At 37.4% G+C, this 22,695-nt stretch overlaps 1 protein-coding gene across 4 annotated transcripts in view; it reads right to left on the bottom strand.

Moving 5' to 3' along the window:
- The window catches only part of LOC135217977 (signal-induced proliferation-associated 1-like protein 2), a 273,679-nt gene that overhangs the window by 243,323 nt on the left and 7,661 nt on the right, over positions 1-22,695 (bottom strand). The gene's annotated exons all lie outside the window — the stretch shown is intronic.

The raw sequence follows: 22,695 nt of genomic DNA, 5'->3' as shown, positions 1-22,695 counted from the left end.
TTTCATATATAAAACTTTATGTAACGGCTAATTTAAAATGGTGCAAACATTACCACAATCGCACGTATGATTTTTTCTTAAGAGTTACCGCGCGGACGTAAAGAAAATGTAATTTTTTTCATAAATTCACCATAAATCAAAATATTGTGCTAGAGACTTCCAATTTGTTGCAAAATGAAGGTACATGCTTGAATATTACTAGAATATAAGCGTTTTAGCTTACAATTGCGTTTTCGACCATTTCGGTAGAGTCAAAGTTGACCGAAGGTTGAAAATTTGTCACTTATCATTTTTTATATGAAAATATTTCAAAATTGATAAAAGCTACAACCATGGGTTGTTTTTAGTTGTATTGTGCATAAAATTGCGCACATTTTTATATATAAAACTTTATGTAACGGCTAATTTAGAATGGTGCAAACATTACCACAATTGCATGTAGGATTTTTTTGGAAGAGTTACCGCGCGGACGTAAGGAAAAAGTTTTTTCATAAATTCACCATAAATCAAAATATTGTGCTAGAGACTTCCAATTAGTTGCAAAATGAAGGTAAATGATTGAATATTACTAAAATATAAGAGTTTTAGCTTACAATTGCGTTTTTCGACCATTTCGGTAGAGTCAAAGTTGACCGAAGGTTGAAATTTTGGCACTTATCGTTATTTATATGAAAATATCTCAAAACTGATAAAAGCTACAATCATGAGTATTTTATTGTTGTATTCTACATAAAAATGCGCACATTTTCATATATAATACTCCATGTAACGGCTAATTTAAAATGGTACAAAAATTATGTCAAAGTGACAAAATAATTTCCGAGATGTGTCACAGATACTTTTTAGTGCGGCAAGAAAGAAATTCGCGCTTGTGCGCCTGCGTAACAATTGTAAACAAAACAACACCTTGATCCGTGAACTTCCAGCATCCCCCAAGGCGCGTGATTCAAGAGTTTTCGGCTGGTTGGCCTATAAGCATTTTTCCCCAAAATTTTAAAAAAATCTTTTGTATGTCGACGTAAAATACGTCCAGTCGGCACCTGAGAGACAAAAAATGTCGACGTAAAATACTTCCAGTCGGCGTTTAAGGGTTAATCTTCTTAAGCGTTGGTTGAATGAAAACCTTGTCGATCGTATCTGAAATCCATGCTCCTTTTGAGATGTTCATTACCTGCCTCTCTTTTATTAAGGCCGATTCCATCATTTGACTCTTGTACCGGCAGTTGCTACTAAAAATGTTGAAGGTCAGCAGCCGAACATTCAGTACCCCAATCAGTTGCCGTGACAGCATTTGGTTGAACAGGTTTTGATGGACACCAGGGCCAACAGAGTCATGAGGTGCAAAAAAAGAACCAAGTGATAAAAAACAGAAAGTTGAAATTCTGCATTAAAAAAAAAAAAAAAAAAAAAAAAAAAAAGGCAGAAATGAAAGCCGCTTTTCATAAAGTGCAATCATTTGTAGAAGACACCCCCAGAAAAGGCTCACACAGGAACATTGTGTACGTATATTTTTTAAAGTGTACGTACGTACATATATATGTAAAAAAAAATGTACGTACAGTATATTTCTTGTTACATTGTACACTAATATACACTTTATTTACAGGTTATATTTTGCATTTTTTTATTAATTTAGGTATTGAATGGTCCAAATTGTTGTAGTATTTATTGTTTATAGGTCAATTTAGCTTATTATGAAATTTACTGGGGTGTTTTTGGAGGGCTTCGAAACAGATTAGCCATTTTACATGTAAAATGTGGTCCAAGATGCGAAAGACCTCATGATACGAAAGGCGCCTCGGAACGGATTAAATTTCGTATCTCGAGGTACTACTGTATATATATATACATAAATTATAATATATATATATATATATATATATTATATATATATATATATATATATATATATTATATATATATATATATATATATATACACAAGCGGTCCCTGGGTTACGACTTGATCAGTAAGCAAATGAGACATAGTATTGGTGAAGAATTCCAAATAAACATAAAAAAGACAAAAAATATTAACAAAGTTAAAAAATGCGAACAAGTCATTGGGTCGTATTCCTTTCCAAAATTCACTGTGATCTTCGGGGCGGGACAAAGCACCGGTCTTCTTCCTGAATGACATCTTGAAGGTCGTTAACCAAAAAGGTAGTTTGTAGATTAGACTCTGGAATGGGTGAAGGATGGTTATCTACATTATCAGATTGAAGGAGGCTGTACACATTTCTGAAGTTCTTTATTCTGGCCCTTTTGCAAATTTCTTCACTCAAAAGTAAATTGTTCAGTATTCCAGCATTCCCCTCAAAGATGTCATTCAAACTGATGACAGCTCCTTCCACAATTCTCCTAGTGGTCCTATCCGCACTCTTATAAATAATTTTTCCTCCCTTGAAGTCGATGGCATGATCGGAATCCCAAGTATGCTTGGCAATGGCGCTGTAAACGTTGCCCAAACGGCAAGCTGCAACATGTTCACGTTTCCTCTGGTCCAATATAGCATTTGTCACAATTTTTACATCCTATAGCATAGCCTCCAACATCGGTGTTTGGTTTTCTGCAACTGTTTTTGATAATTTTCTTTTTAAGAGTATTAGGGTATTGAAAAACTACGCTATACCCATGTCTTTCTTTTCTAAGATTATTGGAAACTTTTTTTCAGGTCATGATGATAAGGAAGTGGAAGGCATTTAAAATTAGCAGTCGAACAGTGTTCCCTTGGATTATAAAACATACTTCTGGCTCTAGAAAGACATCTGTCGATAAAAAACTTGGGGTAACATAACTTATTGAAACTCGTAGTCAAAAATTGAATTTCCTGGTCAATGAAACTAGGGCCACAAACTTGAAAAGCTCTAAAAAAATAAATTCGTCAGAACGTTGCGTTTGATTTTTTCGTCATGATATGAATAAAAATGTATGTACCTATTTGTGTGAGTACTTCTCCTGAAAACAGAGAATTTAAAAGACTTATTTACATCATCCCTGTGAACAACCAAGTCTAAAAATGGCAGATGCTTGTCGACTTCCCTTTCCACTGTAAACGTGATGGATGAAAGAAAACTATTCAGTTGTAAAAGAAGCTGATCAAAACTTTCGGCATCGTCCTTAAAAAAAATAAAGATATCGTCAACATATCTCACCCATATAAAAGGTTTCAAATCATCCAGAAGTTTGTCCACAAAAAGTATTTCAAAAAATTCCATACAAAGATTAGCTAAAACAGGCGACAACGAGGATCCCACAGCAACCCCTGATTTTTGTTGATAGAAATCTTCAAATTCAAATATGGTGGATTCTACACACGTCTTTATAAGCTCACAAAACTTATTAATATCAATAGGTAGCGTGAATTTTCTTTCTTCGGCAATTTTGACCAAATTAGTTAGAACAAAATCAAGAGGCACATTAGTGAATAAGGAGACGATGACCAGACTATACATAATTCCATCCAAATTTTTACCCATAATGCTATCAATGAAATCAAGATTATGTTTAAGATGGGAGCCAGATATATTACCCACCAAGTCACCCAAAACCTCTGCCAACCAAGAAGTCAAATCAGCCTGAGGAGTATTGCAGTTTGCTACAATGGGCCTCAAAGGGATGCCCTCCTTGTGGATTTTTGGAAGACAATAGAAATAACTAAACGAGGGAAGTTTTCTTGTCAATTTACTGAGAATAACCTCTTTCATTTCTCTGGTAATGTTACCTTTCATAATGTCCTTAATTTTCTTGTTAAACGTGGACTGAATGTCAGAAATGGACGGAGCTACAGAAATCTTGTTGTAAGTATTAGCGTCGCTAAGCAATCTAACTGCCTTAATAAGGTAATCTGCCCTACTCATAACCACCACACATCCCCCCTTGTTGGCCTTAGATATTTTAATGTCAGATTTGTTTTTTTACTCTATGAAGAGCTTCTAAAAGACGTTTAGGAAGATGTACCGTTTTTTCCTCAAACGAACTTAATAAAATCCCTTTGACGAAATCCATGTTAATGTCTGAATTTTTAAAATAGAACAAATTGATATTTCCAATTTCTTTTATAAATCCATATCTTCCATCCCCAAAGAAAAATTAAGACCCAGGCTCAAAAGATAATGTAGATAACCATCCTTTGCCCGTTCCAGAGTCTAATCTACAAACACCTTTTTGGTTAACGACCCTCAAGATGTCATTCAGGAAGAAGACCGGCGCTTTGTCCCGCCCCGAAGATCACAGCAAATTATGGAAAGGAATATGACCCAAAGACTTGTTCGCATTTTTTAAACCTTGTTAATATTTTTTGTCTGCTTGTTTATGTTTATTTGGAATTCTTCACCAATACCATGTCTCATTTGCTTAGTGATCAAGTCCACAGGAGGATGGACAAAAAGCTTTAAGCTTTGTATATATTTCCATAAACATATTATACCTAGATAAACAAGGATATTACTGTGGATCCCTCTATTGATTTCTTAGAAGCACGATAGTGTTTTTATATTGCACATATATATATATGTGTGTGTGTGTGTGTGTGTGTGTGTGTGTGTGTGTGTGTGTGTGTGTGTGTGTGTGTATATATATAAAATATAAATATATATATATATATATATATATATATATATATATATATATATATATATATATATATATATATATATATATATTATATATAATATATATATATATATATATAATATATATATATATATATATATATATATAATATATATATATATATTGCTTAAAAAATCACAGTAGATGCACATGACTTCATTGAATAAGCGAATACCACAGGAAAATGGTAGTCAGAAATCCAAGCGCTTTTGTCTTTACTAAGACATTGTCAAGAATACCAGATGGTTAACTGTCAAAAGGGTAAAAATTAAAAGAGATAATCCAGGATTATCAGATATCACACAGTCACAAACCTAAAAAGATTTGACCCTAACCAAAATTACAAAGTATCTTTACAGTTCAAAACATGTAAAAACTGAATATATTAATTTTGTTGCTTATATTTATCTAGAACTTTTTTCATTATGAAAACAAGTTTAAATAAACCAAGACTTAAATTTAAAACATTTCCATTATTTGACTTGATGAAACTAGATTCAATGATATTCCTTTTAACTGTGTCATTACATGAGATTAAGGCTCTTGCTTGACTCCAGTTCATAGGATGATCTAAATCTCTCATATGTACGAATATTGCATTCAATATTTGCCCAGTTCTCACACAATATTGGTGCTGTTTGAGACACTGTGAAAGAGGTTTTACCAGTCTGTCTGTGATAGACTTTAGCACACTTTTTGCAAGGAATTTCATATATGCAGCCTAGAAGATCTTTAGGAGGATTTTTTATTACAGTGGACCCCCGTATTCGCGTTCTCCAGATTCGCGGACTCACACATTCGCGGATTTCTCTCGGGAACATTTCCCTGCATTATTCGCGGAAAATTCGCGCATTCGCGGTATTTTTCTATGGTAAATATCCACAAATTCCTGGTTTTTTTTTTATGGAATTTATTATTAAAATCCATTTTTGTGATAAAACTATTAAAAAAACCATGTATGAAAATTTTGAGTGGGTTTTTCTTGAGTTTTAACTAACAAAATAGGCTGTTTTTAGCATTTTTATAGGGGTTCCAAACATTCGCGGGTTTTAACTATTCACGGGGGGGTCTGGTACGCATTCCCCGCGAATACGGGGGGACCACTGTACTAAACTCTTGACATTAATATTACTGAAAAAAAACATTTATGTTAAAAAGCTTTAAAATTCTAAGAATATCTAAAAACCTTTCATCATAAGGTAATTTTAGAATGTTAATGCTTACTAAATTCAAGTTTGTCATTAGTTGAATAAAATGTTTTTCTAGCTCTTTTCCATGCCACATCTACAAGAGTCCTTGGGTGTTTAAGTTTCAATGCAATATCATAAATAGTTTTAATCTCAGCGTCAATAAACTGCGGGCTACAGACACGTAAAGCACTTAGGAACATCCCAGAAAAAACAGATAATTTAACATTTTGATGGTGATTGGAGTAGTAATGAACAAAAGAGGCAATGTTAGTTGATTTCCGAAAGACTGAAAAGGTGAAATTTCTATCATTTCTATGGACAGTTACATCAAGAAAATTCAAATTACAATTTCTTTCTTCCTCTACAGTAAATTTTATAGAAGGGACTAAATTATTGAGATTATTAAGGAATTCCAGAAGATTTTTGTGAACTGGCCAAATAGTACAGAAAATACCATCCACATACCTAAACTACATAAGTTTTGGGGGCAAAATTCTTGGTAAGAGTTTTGTCTCAAAAAATTCCACGTAAACATTGCTAAGGACAGGAGATAAGGGATTATCCATAGCCATGCCAAACTTTTGTACAAAAAATTCCCCCATTAAAATCAAATTTACTATCTTTGATACATAACCTTATGAGACTAATGAGGTTTGCCACACTTAAGGGAATGTCATGACATTCTAATTCCTCCTCCAAATATTCAAGTAAGTCATCTACAGGCACTTTTGTAAATAAAGACACAAAATCAAAACTAAACATATTAAAATAAAAATTCAAATTTAAACTATTCAATTTGTTTATAAAATAAACATTATTTTTAACATTCGTGTTAGAAATGTTTCCTACCAAAGGAGTAAGAATTTTTACAAGCCATTTAGATAAATTATACGTAACTGAGCCCACTGAACTAATGATTGGTCTGATAGAGTTACTGATTTTATGAGTCTTGACTAAACCATACATGTAAGGTAGGGAGGCGCATTGCGGTGTAAACGGTTTAATTAAATAGTCCAAGCCCTTCAAAATGGATTTAATTTGTTTATTAAAATGGGTGTTCACTGTCTGTGTAGGATCAGACCTCAGTTTCGTATAAGTATCAGTATCGAATGCATTATTCGTACATATGAGAGATTTAGATCATACTATTAACTGGAGTCAAGCAAGAGCCTTAATCCCATGTAATGACACAGTTAAAAGGAATATCATTGAATCTTGTTTCATCAAGTCAAATAATGGAAATTTAAGTCTTGGTTTATTTAAACTTGATGGTTTTATAATGAAAAAGTTGTAGATAAATACTATAAGCAACAAAATTAATATATTCAGTTTTTACATGTTTTGGACTGTAAAGATACTTTGTAATTTCGGTTAGGGTCAAATCTGTTTAGGTTTGTGACCGTGTGATATCCGATAATCCTGGATTATCTCTCTTGATCTTGTTGTGTACCTGAGACCTTTCTTTCCAATTGTATTTCATTCGTTCCTTGACAATGTCTTAGTAAAGACGAAAGCGCTTGGATTTCTGACTGTCATATTCCTGTGGTAATTCGCTTATATTATATATATTATAGATAATATATTTATTAATTATATATATAATGATAATATATAATATTAATATAATAAATAATATCTATATATATGACATATGATATACGATATTATATATGTAATGTTATGTATGTACGTATTGATATAATATATATCTATAAGGTTATAATTATATAAATATATATATATAAGTTATATATCATTATCTATAAATATATATATTAGTATATATTATAAAATATAGACAATATATACTACTATATACAATATATACCTATAGAACATAATATAAACAAATATATCACATCTATATATCATATATATATATATACTATATATATATACATATATATTATTATATACATATATATCATATATATATATATATATATATATATATACTACATATACATATAGATATATATATATATATATATATATATATATATATATAATATATATATATATATATATATATATATATATATATATATATATATATATATCTGAAGTAATAATAGTCCACACTTATGTAAAAATGTGTGGACTATTATACTATTATTACTTCAGATATTCCAGTCACGTTATGGTGTTTTGACTCCCACAGCTTTCCAACGTGTCCAGATGAAACACGATGATATGCAAGGAATTCAATAAAAAATAAAAGACTGAATTATGTTAGTTTGATTTTTTTATGATTGCTTTTAGACTTTGAATAGCTAGGTCTGAGTAAATCATGTTAAGCAATTATGAAAGGGATAAGAAAAAAGGAGAACATGGCCAATGAAACAAGAATACTAATGGGAATAATAAAACAAAGCAGATTGATATATACTATATATTGTCGTTTTAAATATTCATTTGCAATACGTATCCGAGAAAGTATACTGCTGAAAATAGACCTAGGTTAATCATGTGTGAAAATCAGAAGTCCAATTAAGGCCCACTAAATGTGTCATGCAAATTATTTTAATGATCAAAGGACAAAATTAGTTTAATTAAACATCATTATTAAAGATTGTCAATGCCTTAATGTACTATTTATCGGTTGTAGGAGACGAAATGACAACACCCCAGTGCAGTATGATACGTTGGGTCAAGACTCGAGCAGCAGCAAAGCCAACTTCAAAAGGCTTATGCTGACACGAAGCTAGAATTGAGAATAAAATTAAAATTCACGGACCCATCGGTATATATTTTCCTTACTTTGCAAAATAATTATCTTTAATACGTTGAATAAGTCTACTCAATTCTAATGTAATTTATTTAAAGTATAGCACCTTAGAAAGGAAATGTTATTTATTGTTAAGTAAACAATCCGGCTCCTGCATATGGCAATATTTCCATAACGAACAATGAATTAAGAAACTACACCAATTCTTCATTGGGTGAATAAGAGTTTATTTTGCCATATTTAACTCTATGTGCAAATTTTCTTGCTTCTAGTTAGCATAAACGAATATCTATATACTTTACTTATATGAGACAAGGTCATTTTTCGTTATAGGAGGAATTTTTGTGTCGCAATGTCTTGAATAAATTCGCCGTTACATAAAGTTTTATATATGAAAATGTGCGCAATATCATGTAGAATACAACAGAAAGTGATTGAAGGTTGTAGCTTTTCTCATTGGCGAAATATTTGCATATAAATCACGGTATAAAAAAAAAACCACGTTCGGTCAACTTTGACTCTACCGAAATAGTCGAAAAAAGCAATTGTAAGCTAAACCTCTTACAGTCTAGTAATATTCAGTCATTTATCTTCATTTTGAAACAAATTCGAAGTCTCTAGCACAATATTTAGATTTATGGTGAATTTAAAACAAAAAAACTTTCCTTCCCTCTGCGCACGGATTCTCCGCCGCAAATCTCTGAAATGCGTACGTCGCATTATCGTTATATTTGCTCCGTTTCATATTAGGCGTTCATAGAGTTTTATATATGAAAATGTGTGCAATTTTATGTAGAATACAACAAAAACTAATTGAAGGTTGTAGCTTTTCTCATTTTCGAAATATTTGCATATAAAAAAAAAATATACATAAAAAAATTCAACATTCGGACAAATTTAACTCGCCTGAAATGGTTGAAAACTGCAATTGTAAGCTAAAATTCTTACAGTATAGTAATATTCAATCATTTATCTTCATTTTGAAACAAGTTGGAAATCTCTAGAACAATATTTCGATTTATGGTGAATTTTTGAAAAAAATATTTTTTACGTCCAAGCGTTACGAATTCATGCATCATTTTGTGATAATATTTTCTCTGTGTTGCTTTGATCGTTTTAGAATGTGTTATATACCAAAATGATTGCAATTAGTGTACAATACAACGAAAAAAAAAAAATTAACTCGTTAGCTTTAACCGTTTTGTTCACAGCCCAATTTGAGTACAATTATATATGAAATTTTGTTTTCGCGCTATCATATATCGCAATATTTTTATATATGTTAGATATTTTTTTTCATTTCTGATGGTTGCATACTAAACTTCAGGCAATGACAAAAAAAGGAGCCAAAAATGAATTCTTAATCTTGAAAACTAAGCGCGCTGTGATTTTTTGAAAAAAATATTTTTTCCGCTTCGGCACTCACTCCGAGACCGCCTCGGCATAAGGGAGACGATTTTTATTATGCCTTTTCGGCGTAAGAGGGTTAATGAAAGAAATTTAAAGGGAAATTTAAGCTAAATATAGTAGGCACCCAGAGAGGGTAGTTGTGATGTAAACTACGACATCAGTCGTAACAGCAGGGTTCCCAGTGGTATGATGATGATTGTAGAAACACAAATAGTATTTGAACCTCTTGTACAATAAGTATTAAAGGAAAAGCTGGGCAAATCATTGCTAAGAATGACAATAATATGTTATCCATTGATAATACCACAGGCAATGAATAAGAATTTGGTATAGATATATACATATAACAATGATATTGTTATGTTACAATAAAGTTTCATACATACTTACCTGGCAGATATATACATAGCTAAGACTCCGTCGTCCCCGACAGAAATTCAAATTTCGCGCCACTCGCTACAGGTAGGTCAGGTGATCTACCGGCCTGCCCTGGGTGGCAGGACTAGGAACCATCCCCGTTTTCTATCATATTTTCTCTCTTCCACCTGTCTCCTGCGGGGAGGCTGGGTGGGCCTTTAATTGTATATATCTGCCAGGTAAGTATGTATGAAACATTTATTGTAACATAACAATATCATTTTCATACAATCAACTTACCTGTCAGATATATACATAGCTGATTGGCACCCTTCGGTGGGAGGGTAAGAGACAGCTACTAATGGGAAATAAGACAGGTAAACAACATATGTTGTAGGTATAAATAAAACCTTGGTTTCCTACCTGATAGGTGGTAGAACTTGGTGGGTGTTTGCCCAGTAGTCTGCATCACCTCAAGAAACTTTAGCGAGATATGTGATCTATGGCCAAGAGTTCTTGTGGGTCTGCCGATGGGGTCTTACCCACTTACTCAGCAGAGCCTAAAAGGACTTTGTCAATGGGTGCTGCGGATCCACTTATATGACAATACACCTTATGAAGGAGCACACAAACCAATCCGACCACCTGATCCTAACCATGTGTTAGAACTAAGGATTGTTACGAGTTATCCCCGAACTCGTCACAACAACCGTAACTCAAAAACCACTACGCACACATACATAATTTTTCAAAAAAAAAATTATACTCAACTAATTGGATATGACGAGAATTCTCTTATGAACAACATAGACGGCCGCCCATGCGAGCCTGAATCCTCCATTGTTCGAAGAGATTCTCGACCATATCCAAACAGAAGAACAGTATATACATTTTAAGGATTGGTGTCGGCTCCCGTACCCAGAATCGTATCTGCCGATACGATAGGACCTAGAGAAAAGCACTTCTCATACGTCACACGCACGTCTTTCAAGTAATGAGATGCAAATACTGAGTTGCATCTCCAATATGTCGTATCTATAATGTTTTTAAGCGACATATTCTTATAAAACGAGAGAGACGTCGCAACCAGCTCTTACTTCATGAGCTTTTACCCTCAGTAGTTGTAATTGTTCGTCAGGACAGACCTTTATGAGCGTCCGTAATGACGTTTCTTACAAAGAACGCTAGAGCATTCTTTGACATCAGTCTTGTGGGGTCTTTACCGCGCACCAAAGACCTTGTCTAGAGCCTCCCAACTGACGCTTCCTCTGGAGATAGAACTTCAGAGCTCTAACCGGGCATAGAGACCTCTCTGCTTCTCTGCCTACGAGACTAGACATTCCTTTTGACTTCGAATGACCTAGGCCAGGGATTCGTGGGATTCTCGTTTTTCGCTAAAAAACATAGTCTTAAACGAGCAAATCGCCGAGTCTCCTTGAATCCTACTTTATCCTGCAGAGCTTGTAACTCACTAATTCTTTTGCCGTCGCTAACGATAAAAGAAATAGGCATTTTCTAGTTATGTCTCTAAATGATGCTCGATGCGGAGGCTCGAATCTATCCGAAGACAGATATTTGAGGACTACGTCCAAGTTCCAGTTCGGAGGTACTGGTTCCTTAGACTTTGAAGTCTCAAAAGATCTTATGAGATCGTGGAGATCTTTGTTATTTGCCAGATCTAAACCTCTGTTCCTGAATACAGCCGAGAGCATACTCCTTGTATCCCTTTATTGTGGATACGGCTAGATGAGATTGTTACTCTCAGGAATAGCAAGAAATCAGCAATTTCCGCTATAGAGGTAGAGGAGGAGGACAACTTCTTGGCTCTACACCACCTTCTAAAGACCTCCCACTCGACTGGTATACTTTCGTAGTGGAGGTTCTTCGAGCTCTCGCGATCGCGCTTGCCACTTCGCGAGAAAAGCCTCTCGCTCTGACAAGTCTTTCGATAGTCGAAAGGCAGTCAGAGCGAGAGCGGGGAGGTTTTGATGGTACCTCTGAAGTGTGGTTGTTTGAGAAGATCCGTCCTTTCTGGTAGGGATCTTGGAAAGTCTACGATCCACTCTACCACCTCCGTGAACCATTCTGGGCCGGCCAAAAGGGGGCTATTAAAGTCATCCTCGTCTGTTTTGACGCCACAAACTTTTTCAATACTAACCCCAGGATTTTGAATGGGGGGAAAAGCGTAACGTCCACTCGAGACCAGTTTAAGCAGGAAGGCGTCTACCATAATTGCTCTTGGGTCTTCCACGACCGAGCAAAACACTGGGAGCCTTTTTGAAATGTATGTTGCGAAGAGATCCACATGAGGAGTTCCCCACAGAGACCAGAGATCGAGACACACTTCCTCGTGCAGAGTCCATTCTGTATGAAGGACCTGGTTCCTCCTGCTGAGCCTGTCCGCCCTCACATTCCTTACTACCTGTACAAACCTTTTTGTCAGCAGGGAGATGTTCCTGTGAGACGTCCAAAGTAATAGCTCCCTCGTGAGTTCGTAAAGGAACGAGGAGTGTGTCCTCCCTGTTTCCGAATGTAGGCAAGTGCGGTGGTGTTGTCCACGTTTACTTGCACTATCTTGTCTCTCACCAGAGGTTCTAGGCTCTTCAAAGCCAGGTGTACGGCGAAGAGCTCTTTGCAATTTATGTGCCAGGACACCTGTGCTGGTTCCCAGGTGCCTGACACTTCCTCCGAGCCTAAGTCGCTCCCCAACCCCGTCTCCGACGCGTCGGAGAACAACACTAGGTCTGGGTTCTGTGATCTTAGAGAGATCCCTTTGTTCTCTTCCAGAGGTAGCAACCACCACTGTAGGTGTGCCGTTTACCTCCACTGGAATGGGGACGAAAAAAATCCGACAGTTGTCCGTTTTTCCAGCTCCAAGACTTCTTGAGGAAGAATTGAAGTGGACGGATATGAAGTCTTCCGAGAGGAAGAATTGTTCCAGCGAGGAAAGCGTCCCCAGAAGGCTCAACCATTCCCTCGCTGACGTTTGCTGCTTCTCTAAGAAGAGAGAGATTATCCTCAAACCTTTTGCGGTTCTCTCTTGCGAAGGAAAAACTTGAAAACCCCGAGAATCCATGCCGAATACCCCCCCCAGATAGACTAGGTCTTGTCTGGGGGTCAGCTGAGACTTCTCGAGGTTCACAAGCAATCCCAACGCCTTGGTCAAATCCAGAGTTAACTTTAGGTCCTCCAAACACTGTCTCTCCGATCTGGCCCTGATGAGCCAGTCGTCTAGGTACATCGAGACATTCACTCCTTTGAGATGAAGAAATCTCGCCACATTCCTCATCAGGCTTGTGAAGACCTGAGGAGCTGTGGACAGGCCGAAACACAAGGCTCTGAACTGAAAGATCCTTCCCCCCGTCATGAAACGGAGGTACTTCTTCGATGAAGGGTGGATCGGACGTGAAAGTAGGCGTCTTGGAGATCTAGAGACACCATCCAATCTCCTTGTCGTAATGACGCTAGGACTGAAGCAGAAGTCTCCATGGGAGAACTTCTCCTTCTGAACAAATTGTTTCAGATGCGCTGACGTCTAGTACTGGTCTTCCCAGCCTCCCGAGGCTTTCGCCACTAGAAAAAAGGCGATTGTAAAACCCCGGGGAGTTTTGATCCAGTACTAGTTCCACTGCACTCTTGTCCCACATTTGTTTTTCCACCATCGATCGAAGAGTATCCCTCAGCACAGGATCCTTGTACTTGGCTGATAGTTCCCTTGGTATTGACGTTAGGGGCGGAGTATTCAGGAAAGGGATACGATATCCCTTCCTTATGATATTTAGTGAAGACGCGTCTGCGTCTATCAGTGTCCAGGCCTCCACGAATTCCAGGAGCCTGGCACCTACTGGTGTTTGGAGGAGAAATGTTTCATTTTCCCTTTTTAAAGGGACGAAAGGCGGACCTACCTCTTCTCTCTGGAGCCTTCCTTCTTGCGGGAGGTCTGGAGATCGGACCACCTCGAAAGGGCTGCAAAAGAAGTGCTAGGTGCTTTATTATCCGAAACTAAAGCAGGTTTCTTCTTCTAGCTGACTGCGTCAGAAGATCCTGTGTCGCCTTCTCAGTTAAAGAGTGAGCTACGTCCTTCACTAACTTAGAAGGGAACAAATAGTCCGACAGAGGTGCATATAGTAGAGCTGCCCTCTGAGCATGCGAGACTGCCTTGTTAAGAAGGCGCCATAACACTGTCCTTTTCTTCAAAAGACCTGCTCCAAATAATGAAGAGACTTCCAAAGATCCATCCTGTACTGCTTTGTCGATGCAAGACAAAATGCATAACAGGGCTTCAGGTTCGATTCCCTGCGAATCGTGAGCTTTCTTGGACATCACCCCCCCAAGGGACCAATCTAAGAAGTTGAAGACTTCCAATACATGGAAAAGTCCCTTGAGGAGATGATCCAGTCTGAAATACTCCATGTAATGCGAGCAGAATTAAGACTTGGACGCCTTGAAGCGTCAACTACATCGAAAAGTCTGCCTCTGTAGTAGAAGGGAGGAAGACGATACCCAATCATCCTCCCCCGTCTTGTTACCATATGTCCTCTTTTCCCAGCTAATCTTGCTGGAGGCATGCAAAATACTGTCCTGGCTAAGTCTTTCTTCGACTTCATCCAGGAGTCTAAGGCGTGTAAAGCCCGCTTCATCGAGATGGTGGGCTTCATCTTCAGAAAAGACGAAGGCTTCTTCGCCTTCGCACTCGAAAAGAGCGAGCGCGGAGAAGGAGGAGCAGCCGGAGTCAACTCGTCTCCGTATTCCTCCAGAAGCAGGGTAGTCAACACCTTATAGTTGGACAAGCCCTCTCTTCCATGATCGTCATCATCCGAGTTTTGCTCCAACTCGTGATAATCCTGAGTTTCTGTTCTCCTTTCAGAACTTTCCTCTTCTGGAGGAGACAAACTCCTGATCGGAGAGGGGCTAAGGGAATGAAAGTCTTTCCTTTTTCCCGTTTTGATCGACTTGGAAGGCGTCACAACCTGCGGCTTCTCTTGCGCTTTAGAAGACGTCTTGTATGACGCTTCCCGCTCTCCGAGCGTCATGTATGACGTCTCTTGTTGACGTCTTGATGACGCTTCGCTCTCTAAGGGCTTCCTACTCGGCGTCACAATCTTGGACGGAGCGTCACGTCTAAGATCCGCTTGAATTGACGCTTCGCTTCTAAAAGACGTCTTCGAGCAGGTGCGAGAGGACGAGACTTCTTAATTGGAAGCGTCACGTCCTTCCGACGGGGCGCTAAAACTCCCACAAGAGATGACAGTTGTTCCTGAACCGCCATAATAATCTTTCTTGACGCTTCTCCTACATCTAGTGCATGACGCTCCTCGTCATCACTCGGGGAAGAAGCATGATGGGGTACTTCCACTCATAAGCGTCAGATGACGTTGACGCCACCTTCGCCTTCTTAATAGCAGACGGGGCGTCATCCGAGAAGCGCTCCGGGCTTGAATCAATGTCTTGCTTCATATGACGCTTCAGCGGTCTCGATAAGTTCGACTCCTTCCACCCTCGTTTAGGTGGGGAGAGGGGAGAGGGTGGGGAGGACGAGAAACGACTCGCGAAGGACGCTTTTTCTATAGCGCCCTTGAGCTGGCTGCCATGAAGCATGAGCTAGCTGAAGGGACGTCTGACGTTGGGGATTCCCCACGACCTCCTTAAGGCTTTCGACTTTCTTCTCCTCTGGGCATGTGAGCTGGAAGAGGTCTAGGCCTGGGGAGCGCCGCAGGGACGATCAAACGCCCCCTCCACAACACTGATAGGACTCACTTCACTAAAATGTTCACTATCACTAGCCTTAACTTTGCCGATGTCCGCCATCTTGGACTTCATGTCTCGAATAGTCGCTTTCAGATTGGCGATTTCCGATGCCGAATCCGAAAAGACACTCTGAGAATGAGATTTATAGGAGAATCTACAGTAGTAGGGATTAGAATTATCAGTGAAAGGCTCAATAGGCCTTGAATTCACACCTTTCAGTCGTCTAACTCTATCCTCTCTAACTTCTTCAAATAAGAAGTCAAAGTCTGTTCCATTCTTCTGCATTCAAACACCCTCGCATTCCTTACAAGTGTTAATAGCAGAACACTGAACCCCCCTACATTTACGGCATACAGTGTGAGGATCAACCGAAGCTTTCGGTATCCTCACCCTGCAGCCTACATTCACACACATTCTCACACTCACATTAGAATCAGACATACTGAGAAAAATCCAAAAGAGTTATTCCAAAAACAGTCCACAGTAGCGATGCCAAAACACGATCCAAATACGTCACCAAAAAGCCGAAAAACGTTGATCAAATGTTGAAAAAAGAATCCAAGTCAGGAGGTAATAACAACAATGTTGATACCACCGGCGACAGAGAAAATATGATAGAAAACGGGGATGGTTCCTAGTCCTGCCACCCAGGGCAGGCCGGTAGATCACCTGACCTACCTGTAGCGAGTGGCGCGAAATTTGAATTTCTGTCGGGGACGACGGAGTCTTAGCTATGTATATATCTGACAGGTAAGTTCATTGTATGAAAATATATATTAGGGCAAAGGAATTTTGTAAATATACATATGGCAATATTACTATTTTCATTGTACAATTTCACATTACCTATAGGAATACTTAGCACTTATAAATATCTGTTATAATTGACTATCAATTATACAAAACCTTTGGAACTGACAAAATACAATGAAATTTAAATGCAAATATGATCATTTAGAGGTATTTGGTATGATATATTAGTCCGATATAACTGGTACACCTTGCATAATAGTAAACACCGTCGATGACAGGTTAAGACGAGTTTACACGAAGACTGCTTCACCTATTGCAAGCATAGCAAATTATCCTTGTGGCAGCAAGACTATTTTGGTGTTGCATGTTTTTTGCAGTATTATATATGCAACAAAGAAAATATTTCGTTTATATCAAGGCCCTTCTAACTTCTCAGACCAAGAATAAACAGAAGTTGAATTTTCTTGACTGATAAACTATCTCACTGACTAGCTGCAATGGCCATTTTTAACAACTTACCTATTCTACTAACCTCCTTGGGCACACACACACACAAACATATATGTATTAACCCTTACAAGATTAACCCGAGATATATCGTTATCAGTGTGCTAAAAATTCTGGACTTAATACCACGAGATATCTCGTTTTGAAAAGTTTAAACGTGAATACTTGGGAGGCTAATACGAGATTTCTCGTGGCTCAGTATTGTTACAGCAGGCTTCTCCGAGATATCTCGTCCTATATCATACGTTTGGCAGTGGTATTTGCTGCTGGAAAGTCGTGAGTTACCAACGATAATTTTCTGTATTTTTTTGCGCAGACGACGCGTCATTAGTAGCACTTCAGCTGCCATCTTTGACCTTTGTTTTTTTTGTTTTTTGCATATTTTTGCCTAATTAGGTAAGTTTGGTTGCATTATTTGTCATCATAGACTGATTATATGTTATATTATTGATTTCATCGTGTTGCTGTTGTGTCTTGTTAGCTAACCCCCATGAGTATTTTGTGGTATATAGAGTAACCGGTGATCTTGAGAGGTTCTTCGTTCGGTTTGTGACACTTTTTATTTCTATCGTATTTTCGCCAGTTCTAAGTAAATTTGGTTGTTATTTGTCATCTAAGACTGTTTATATGTTATATTATTGACTTATTATGATGATTTCGTGTCGTTTGTTTGTCTCTTGACCATTTTGTGATACGTCTAAGTATAATTTTTCCAAGGATTTTTTTTTTCCTTTTTTTACGATGAGTATGCACTATTTTACTAGCTCTCCAGTGGTGACTTTAGAATCTTCTGTATTTCTTCATTTTCACGTTTTAGGTAAGTTTCATTGTTCTTTTTTTTTTATTTTAGACTGTTTATATGATATATTGGTCGAGTAATTTGTTAGTATCTTGACTATTTATTATTATTCTAGTTTTCTTTTTAATTATTTTTTATTTTAGCCCAGTTATGGCAATTACCATGACAACAGTGATACTGAGGAATCATTTACAGAGCTTGAAAGTTCTGGCTCAGAAGGCGACGATTCAAGCTTGGATGATTCCAGTGACGATGACAGCGATACCAATACAGATACAGATACAGTAATGGATGAAACACAATGGAGGAGAATCGCAGATTCTACTGCCCCTCCACCCCTCGATTTTCATTCACAGGAACAACAGGTCTCAATATCCCAGGGAATATTGAAAGTATGTCGCCTTTAGATTTTTTCCATGTATTTTTTGATGATGAACTGATTGAACTTATTTGCACTGAAACCAATAGATTTGCTGAGCAATGCAATGCAGACCCAAATACGTGGCATCCTGTAACTCCACCTGAACTCAGAGTTTTCTTAGCACTAAATACTTTGAAAGGAATTGTGAAGAAGCCAGAAGAATCCTTGTATTGGTCTAAAAACAAAAATTGCCACTTCTTAGAAACCCAATTTTTGCTAGAAACTATGACCTTCCTCGTCAAAAGATTACAAGAAAATCAGGGCAGTACCTGCATTTTCTGATAATGAAGCATACGATGCAAATTCGCATCCTAATCCAAAACTGAATAAGATATATATCCTATTATGTGCACTTAGAAAATAAATTTAGAACTGTCTACACCCCACAAAGAGATATTTCAATTGATGAGAGTCTCTTGCTATATAAAGGAAGATTGGGATGGGTACAATATATCCCATTGAAGAGATCAAGATTCGGCATAAAGTTCTTTATGTTATGTGAAGCGAGATACAGGATATGTGTGGAGTTTTTTGATTTATGTAGGTAAAGGAACACAATTCGACCAGGATTTCAATGAATTGCCTAAATCCTCACAGGTTGTAATGACTTTACTGAAACCTCTTTTGAATAAAGGCTATTGCCTTACAATAGACAATTATTACACCAGTCCTGAGTTAGTGGATATTCTAGTAAAATGTAGAACAGATTGCTATGGCACTGTTAGAATAAATCGAAAAGACCTGCCAGTTTCATTGAAAACTGAAAAGTTGAAGAAGGGGGAAATGTCTGCTTATCGTAGAGGTAAAGTTATGGCCATGAGATGGGAGGATAAAAAAGATGTTGTTCTACTCTCCACAGTTCACAATAGTGATGAAGTTGAAATTGCGAGTAGGAGAGGTACGAAAAAGAAGCCCAAAGTTGTAGTAGAAACTACTAAACCACACAATGGGTGTGTGGATAAGTTGGATCAAAACTTGGCAAATTATCCTGTTCCCAGGAAAAGAACAAAAAAATATTACAAAAAAGTTTTCTTCCATCATCTAGATCTAGCCCTTTGGAATGCATATCAGTGTTTCAAGATGAGTAATGAAAATTGCTGTTCATCTCTCAAATTCAGGTTGGAAAATAGTAATGATTCAACTCTGAAGAAGTATCATGCTGAAATCCCTCAAACAAGACCAGGTAGACCATCTATTTCAGCGAATCCTACCCGCTATTCAGGAAGGCATTTTCCAATTGACATTCCTCCTACACCCAAAAAGAAATTTCCTACAAGGCAATGTGTTGTTTGCTCTAAGAAAAGGGATAATAATGGAAAACCGATCAGACGAGAGTCTCGCTATATGTGAGATATGTGAAGTTAGTCTGTGTATAACCCCCTGCTTCAAATCACATACCATACAAAATGATTGGGAAAATACACTGGTTTATGTGAAGTGAATTTTTTTTTTTTACCCAAATGAAGAGAAATATATGATTTTGTTTATTCTAATGGTGAATTTTTTTTTTTTATTCAAATGAAATGTGAAAAAAATATACAAAATGAATGAAGTGGAAAAATAAAAAGTTATCAAGCATCAATATGATTTTATTCAATTCCTATTATCAAAATTACTAAAACGAAGCATACGAGATATCTCGTGATAGAATAAAATGATTATAATTTATACGAGATAACTCGTTATTGGCCATAAAAAGGTCTCAAGTGGAGTTTAAAATTAACAATTTTACATAAAATAATCACCATTTTCTGTTGAAATCAAATTAGAATAGAGTCTATAAACAAGTTATATTTTAATTTAATTCAATAAAACAATTAGATTCTTTTTGAAACATTATGTTGAAAAAATAAGTCTTTGAAGGGGTTAAGGCATATTCTATCATCTCTTCCCTGAAGTCAAAAGTATAACTAATAGCAATAAAGATGATTACATTATTAATAACATGAATAATGTTCATAACTGTAATGAATATTATTGTGATTATCATTATGATTAATAATATCAATACCGTAAATGTATTGGCTAAATACTGGTCTTTATCCACAAAGGCCCTACAACCCTGTGGCAAATTTTGCGAGTATCTGAACGATACTTTACATATCCTTGAAACTCCAGGGTAACAAAGGTTTTCACAGTGTGTAAGGCTTGGTGCATATTCCAAGTTGAAAGAAACGTGAATTGTGCCATACAACTGTATTACACAAATAATATTCTCATTTAATGCCCATTTCCTAACTGTACTCTAGTTAGGAGTTGGAGTGTGTGAAACCATATATATCGTAAGAATTCCATATATTACTGTCACTGCTAATACTACCAACATCTGAGTCTTCATTCATAAAATCTATGGGCAGGATGTCTTAGTAAAGTGCGTTGTACTACCTACAGTATCAATGAGTGGGAGGGCTTTCAGTAATGATGCTTTACTAGCCTCTATCTATGAGCCTGCTAGATTTATCTACCTAAGACTCCCTTTAAATTTCTGGAGCGACTACATATCCGCGGATGATCGATTTTCGTGGGGAAAAATCTCAAATCAAGTAACCACATGTAAAATGCATATTTGGAAATGAGAAGGGGAACAGTACAATTGCTAATAACGTTTTTGTAGTTGACCCAGTGAAAATAAAGCCTAAAAAACATCAAACGGTAAAGGTGGACCCAGTGGGAAACCGGGGTTTTTGGGTGGAGGGAAGCGGTCTCGGACTTTCATGGCGCCCGAAACTCTCAATTCCCGGTTTTGAGACCCAGACCCTTTACCCTGAATATAAAAATTTGACCCCTTGCTCTGCATTCAAGGTTGACATAGGCTCTGCTAGCCTAAGCCTAGGACCCCTTACTTTGCAGAACTTTTGAACCACTAGCCTACATGTAAAACGTCTAGCCTAGGCTACTACTAACCGACATTAAATTAGTTGCTAGGACCCCATACTTTGCATTCATAACTATGAACCACTACTTTACATGTAAACGACAGACTAGCCTAAGCTACCACTAACCAGAATTACTGATAAATTAGTTGTTAACGGTGAATATGTTTATGTGTCCTGTCAGTAAGGCCATAGCGGAACGGCGCTTCGCGCCTTATCCGCATATTTACAGAATCTTACCAAGCACGGCATGTTTTGGCAAGAGGTAAAGTTGCGCTGCGTGCGCTAGCCACAAGGGTTACAGTAAGGCCGTGGCGAAACGGCACTTCACATATTTAAAGATTCTTGGCAAGCACATGTTCTGGCAAGAGGTAATGTTGCGCTGCATGCGCTAGCCACAGGGGTTACAGAGATTTAGCCACAGTACATAAGAAAAAAAACTACTAGCCTAGGCTATAAATCCCCCCATAACTGTAACATTAAACACCTTCCTCGTTCGCCATGACCTTACTGTTCGAACACATGCTTTGGTATTGCCTTTGAACTAACCAAAACACTAGTTTACATAAAAATTGAGGCATCATGCATGTTCCTATGTGCCCACCATCGGGCCGATAGATCAGTTTGAACACGTGCTTCAGTACTGGCTTCGAACTAACCGAAACACTAGTTTACATACAAATTGCGGCATCATGCATGTTCCTATGTGCCCACCGTCGGGCCAATAGATCTGTATGAACACGTGCTTCGGTACTGGCATCGAACTAACCGAAACACTAGTTTAGGCTAGTAAAAATTAATATACAACTTGCCTTATTCATATTTCAAAGTCGATGTTGTCCGACGACCATGAACCGTCTGTTCTTTAAGTTGCACGTTGTACATAACCCCGAATAGTCCCCAAGTAAACCTTCTCTACACAACCACTTCATAAATTCTTCGGTGTTGCGTATGAACTCGATCAGAATACTATAATATACAAATGCGTTTAGTTATCGAACTCGTCTGTTACACTTTTAAGAAACATTACTGCATGTGTTCTATCCATGTCAGTGGTGGAGAACGGAAAGGGCGAATTCTGTGAGTGCAGGTATGAATTGTCTGATTCATATTCATGGGACACTTCTATATTGGTTGGAAGGAAGTTAATCCATGTCCCTTGGGGATGACCTGGGTCAACCTGATAGAGGATTGGTTTGATTTAAAATTCCCTCACTGGGGGCGGGCCGACGTACAGCTCCTGTCCGCAGCCAACTCACGAACTAAGGGAGCTTCAACTGCCGTGTCAGCCTTCAC

Source organism: Macrobrachium nipponense, chromosome 9 (genome assembly GCF_015104395.2).
Source record: "Macrobrachium nipponense isolate FS-2020 chromosome 9, ASM1510439v2, whole genome shotgun sequence".
NCBI classification, from domain to species: domain Eukaryota; kingdom Metazoa; phylum Arthropoda; class Malacostraca; order Decapoda; family Palaemonidae; genus Macrobrachium; species Macrobrachium nipponense.
Note: the sequence above shows the minus strand (reverse complement) of the source record. Positions and strands in the feature narration are given on the sequence as shown.